The sequence below is a fragment of the Cherax quadricarinatus genome, unplaced genomic scaffold (genome assembly GCF_038502225.1).
Source record: "Cherax quadricarinatus isolate ZL_2023a unplaced genomic scaffold, ASM3850222v1 Contig125, whole genome shotgun sequence".
NCBI classification, from domain to species: Eukaryota; Metazoa; Arthropoda; class Malacostraca; order Decapoda; family Parastacidae; genus Cherax; species Cherax quadricarinatus.
In genome coordinates this window covers 317,389-323,388 of record NW_027195151.1, presented here as the reverse complement: position 1 = coordinate 323,388, position 6,000 = coordinate 317,389, and the positions used below count along the sequence as shown (strand labels likewise).

General features: G+C 38.7%; 1 protein-coding gene across 6 annotated transcripts in view; it reads right to left on the bottom strand.

The window, feature by feature from the left end:
* Positions 1-8: 8 nt before the first annotated feature.
* Positions 9-6,000, bottom strand: part of LOC128688141 (uncharacterized) — a 301,283-nt gene continuing 295,291 nt past the window's right edge. For 3 of the 6 annotated variants that reach the window (XR_011391059.1, XR_011391062.1, XR_011391060.1), the window contains exon 13: positions 9-2,476. The gene's annotated coding sequence lies outside the window, so the exon portion shown is untranslated. The remainder of the gene's footprint in view (positions 2,477-6,000) is intronic. The other 3 variants (XR_011391061.1, XR_011391064.1, XR_011391063.1) reach the window with 1 other exon arrangement.

The window sequence follows — 6,000 nt, the reverse complement described above, 5'->3', positions numbered from 1 at the left end:
GCAGAAAATGAGGCAGTAGCAGAGAGTGAGGCAGCTGAAAGCCACCACCACTACCACCGTGGCCACAGTGATCACATCTTCACCTATATATACATCTGTCTTGACCACACCTGTGGTTACACATGTAACAACCTCATCACTAATCACAGATAAACACAAGCTAGGTGTGGGGTTGTGGACTGGGAAGATACTAGAGTGGGAGAGTAAATGGTGGATGCTTTCTGCCACTGCCAGCATTGCCATCATTTGCCACATTATGGCCTATTTTATTAATTCTAGAGTATATATCATGTTTCTATGTTGTTAATATTGTTTATTATGTCATATTAGCTGAATTGTGATAAATAAATAAGCCAAAGTATCATACTAAAGTACTATTTTGTCATGCCTCCTGACAGTAGGAATTCCCATGGAACGAATTAATAGCATTTCAATTAATTTAAATGAGGAAAATTAATCCAGCACATGAACAAGTCAGGATACGAACAAGGTCACTGAATGAATTAAATTCATAAGCAGAGGTTCCATTGTATATGGACAATATTTACAGATACAAAAATCAAATCATTTGAAAGCAAGACACGCTTGGAACCACCTTCGATCAGACTTGTTGCTTCACAAGGGTCCCACAAACCATCACAACTCTGGTGGGCTTCCTTCTCATTGGCTTTGTTCAGACAAAGAGCTGTCATTTATGTCCTTGTAGTATGACCAAAGGACAGACACCATCGTGCCCCTTAACATAAACATCTACTAACCCAGAAAAGGAAGGCATGAGCAGGGACTTTTCTCTAGATTTATGAGGCCATGTCCAGAATTCCTCGTAAAATAAATTGTCTAGCTTTGGATAAAATTCCTCCAAGGTAAGGTCAACATAGAACATGTTTCTGTTCCTGCAATGGGCTCAGAACTGCATCTACAATTGAAAGCATTGATGCCAAAAACAGCATCTTTCATGAGAACCATTATCCCTTAGACAACTACATACACTTAAATAACCAGTGTAATTTTTGTTTTTCACAAAATCGTCAAGCATCTGCTGCAGCTTGGTCCCTAAGCATTTTCTGTAATATGGCTGCAGGTGTCCCTGTTTATTGTAATATGTACAGTAATAAGGTTAAAAAGCCCCCAGCCCACTTGGCATAGGCTGGGGCCCTTGTCCCTGGGGAACTGGGCTCTTCCTACATGTTCCCTGTATTCCTGGACCTGTGACAGCTGACTTAAAACTTTCTTGGGCATGTACTGGAGAATTAAGGTTATTAAAGCTCTGGTGGTTATGAGGCTGAAAAATGCAGCTTAAACTTCTGAAATTTCTTAATCCTACTGGTGGGTGGAGAAAACTTACCATTACATGCATTAATAAGTTCTGGGTGGTAACTACTATCAAGTTTTTGGTTAGCTAAAAATCTATCACCCAGTTGTAAAGCATGATTAAAATCATTAAGATCCTTCTCCTCAAGATATACCTTAAGGTCAGGAGGAACATTTCTCAAAAGATCCTCTAGCAAAATTAGGGAAAGTACACCCTCATAATTGTCTACCACACCTTTTGAGCGACACCCTGTGTTTATAAGCGACAACTTCTAACCATATTGCCTGAAACTTTAGTCCTCTAAACTTGTGCTGATACCTTTCTGGCAACATCTGATAAGCAAGTAAAACTACCTCCATCAGTTTATTATAATCAGAAAAGTCCCATTCCTCTAGAGAACTAACTGGTTGTAACCCTTTACCAATTAACTGGGTTCGTACTAATGTCACCCATTCCTTGTCCGGCCAATCTTGGGATCTGACCAGCCAGCCAAACAACACCAAAAACTGCTCTGCATCTTTAGGAAATTTGGCACAAATTTTATGACTCTGTCCAAATTAAATGCCTCTACTCTATTTATTGTGGCTTGTTGAGAAGCAAACTGCCTCTCCTTGTTACTTTCTTCAGCCCTAAATATTTATTGTGGCTTGTTGAGAAGCAAACTGCCTCTCCTTGTTACTTTCTTCAGCCCTAAATATTTCTAACTCTTTTTGTTCCTGGAACTTTGTACGTTCAATCCTTAACCACTCTTTTTCTTCCCCAATTATGACTAATTTCAACCTTATAATTTCTGCTTACCCTGCATACGTACTACAATATAATATTTAACCCTTAAACTGTCCAAACTTAGATCTATGTTCGCTCGTGTAGCACTCCGAACGTAGATCTACGTTTGATTTTACTTGTCTCCAGCTGACATAAATAGACATACAAAATGGGGTATGTATATGCAACAAAATAATGTAATCTTGAACGTCTAATCTGTCTGCACTGAAATTCTTTTACAGTTTTATTGAACAATAACTTCAATATTTACCCAGCCAGTTGCTATGTAGAGGAGCCTAGAATGGATGTGTAAGCCACACCAATTGCTGGCATAAATTCTTTTATTGGCTTTCTCACAGTAATCTAGGAAGTGTCTTGCAATGGTCATCTTGTTTCTCCCTTCAGGAGGAGAATCGTGTACATGCAGAAAAAAACATAGCCAAACTTTAAACTCAATTTAGCATCACTATCTTTTGGAATTAACTTTGCAAAATATAATTATACTGTACTTAAGTCAGAAGCTGACAAGCATTTAACGCTGAAGTGGCCTGCTTTACTTTTGTCTTATGCATACCAAACAATAAATGTTAAGAAATCAATGTTACTCATTGAGTTCCATGAAAAAATTTACTAACAAATCATTTCTTTGCAAAGTCATAACATATTTGTGATCAATGTTATTACAGTGTAGCAGCATATAGTACAGGCAGGCCCCACTTTACAGCACTGTGTGGTTAATGTTATTACAGTGTAGCAGCATATAGTACAGGCAGGCCCCACTTTACAGCACTGTGTGGTTAATGTTATTACAGTGTAGCAGCATATAGTACAGGCAGGCCCCACTTTACAGCACTGTGTGGTTAATGTTATTACACTGAAGCACCATATAGTACAGGCAGGCCCCACTTTACAGCACTGTGTGGTTAATGTTATTACAGTGTAGCAGCATATAGTACAGGCAGGCCCCACTTTACAGCACTGTGTGGTTAATGTTATTACACTGAAGCACCATATAGTACAGGCAGGCCCCACTTTACAGCACTGTGTGGTTAATGTTATTACACTGTAGCACCATATAGTACAGGCAGGCCCCACTTTACAGCACTTTGCTTTATGACATTTCATAAATGCAGCAGTTTTCAATTATACTAATTCTTTATTTATTCAGATTTCATACAATAAATATATTTACCACTCATTATAAGCTAAGGACAAAAAGTATTTTAAGGTAAGTATTGTGTGTACTGTACAGCCTCTCCTCACTTAACAACAGAGTTCCGTTCCTGAGACCACTTTGTTAAACAAATTCGTCGCTAAGTGAGGATCATACTATAATAGTAGTGAGTTTGTGTCAACCATCCTTGCACCATTTATAACATATCTGGTATATTTTTAACTGTTTATACAAAAATAATGTACTGTTATTGAAATAAAAGAATATGAGGAAATCAGCTCTAATATACATTAGTTAGGTATCCACACTGGTCAGATAGCCCATCATAAGTCCGAGGCATTAGTAAACGAGTATGTTGCTAAGTGAGGAGAGAATGTATATGTTTTTTTTAAACCTAGCTCTATTGTTCACTTAATATATGATATTGTAAACATGTTATCAGGCTTTTATATGCATTTGAAAGTGAAAACTGCTATGTTTCATTTTTCATCAAATTTGTTTTAATATTATTACCCCTGAAGTTAACCTGCTAAGCGGGGCCCACCATTATATGGAACTAGGTTGTTTTAACATCATTACCCCTGAAGTTAACCTGCTAAGCGGGGCCCACCATTATATGGAACTAGGTTGTTTTAACATCATTACCCCTGAAGTTAACCTGCTAAGCGGGGCCCACCATTATATGGAACTAGGTTGTTTTAACATCATTACCCCTGAAGTTAACCTGCTAAGCGGGGCCCACCATTATATGAAACTAGGTTGTTTTAATATCATTACCCCTGAAGTTAACCTGCTAAGCAGGGCCCACCATTATATGGAACTAGGTTGTTTTAACATCATTACCCCGGAAGCTAACCTGCTAAGCAGGGCCCACCATTATATGGAACTAGGTTGTTTTAACATCATTACCCCTTTAGTTAACCTGCTAAGCAGGGCCCACCATTATATGGAACTAGGTTGTTTTAACATCATTACCCCTGAAGTTAACCTGCTAAGCAGGGCCCACCATTATATGGAACTAGGTTGTTTTAACATCATTACCCCTGAAGTTAACCTGCTAAGCAGGGCCCACCATTATATGGAACTAGGTTGTTTTAACATCATTACCCCTGAAGTTAACCTGCTAAGCAGGGCCCACCATTATTTGAAACTAGGTTGTTTTAACATCATTACCCCTGAAGTTAACCTGCTAAGCAGGGCCCACCATTATATGGAACTAGGTTGTTTTAACATCATTACCCCGGAAGCTAACCTGCTAAGCAGGGCCCACCATTATATGGAACTAGGTTGTTTTAACATCATTACCCCTTTAGTTAACCTGCTAAGCAGGGCCCACCATTATATGGAACTAGGTTGTTTTAACATCATTACCCCTGAAGTTAACCTGCTAAGCAGGGCCCACCATTATATGGAACTAGGTTGTTTTAACATCATTACCCCTGAAGTTAACCTGCTAAGCAGGGCCCACCATTATATGGAACTAGGTTGTTTTAACATCATTACCCCTGAAGTTAATGGATGGTTGTTTTAACATTACCCCTGAAGTTAACCTGCTAAGCGGGGCCCACCATTATATGGAACTAGGTTGTTTTAACATCATTACCCCTGAAGTTAACCTGCTAAGCAGGGCCCACCATTATATGGAACTAGGTTGTTTTAACATCATTACCCCTGAAGTTAACCTGCTAAGCAGGGCCCACCATTATATGGAACTAGGTTGTTTTAACATCATTACCCCTGAAGTTAACCTGCTAAGCAGGGCCCACCATTATATGGAACTAGGTTGTTTTAACATCATTACCCCTGAAGTTAACCTGCTAAGCGGGGCCCACCATTATATGGAACTAGGTTGTTTTAACATCATTACCCCTGAAGTTAACCTGCTAAGCAGGGCCCACCATTATATGGAACTAGGTTGTTTTAACATCATTACCCCTGAAGTTAACCTGCTATGCAGGGCCCACCATTATATGGAACTAGGTTGTTTTAACATCATTACCCCTGAAGTTAACCTGCTAAGCAGGGCCCACCATTATATGGAACTAGGTTGTTTTAACATCATTACCCCTGAAGTTAACCTGCTAAGCAGGGCCCACCATTATATGGAACTAGGTTGTTTTAACATCATTACCCCTGAAGTTAACCTGCTAAGCAGGGCCCACCATTATATGGAACTAGGTTGTTTTAACATCATTACCCCTGAAGTTAACCTGCTAAGCAGGGCCCACCATTATATGGAACTGGGTTGTTTTCATTATATACTGTATAGTTAGAATAACAGTTATTACATTAAGATATAAAAGTTTTACACAATAACAAATGCAAAATAGCCAAGCAAGCTGTATGTATTGAGAAATGTATAATATCATTCATGGGAATGTCTAAGGCATGACATAATTCTTTATGTTGATTACTGTAGAAAAGTAACATTTTGTGGGTGTGAACAGTAGTTTCTAGTAAGTACCATAATTATAAAAAATTGAATGAGGTGGCCACCCCTATCAACACCATAATGGTTTGACATTAACCCTTTGACTGTCGAAGGGCCAAATCCTGAAGTTGCTTCTGGTGTCGCAAAATATTCGAAAAAAAAAAAAAATTATTTTTTCTTATGAAATGATAGAGAATCTTTGCCCGATTGTAAAGACACCAAAAAAACGAAATTTGATGGAAAACTGACGGAATTACGCTCTCGCGAAGTTAGCGACTTCGGCGATATTTAAAAATCGGCAATTTCGCCCACTTTGAG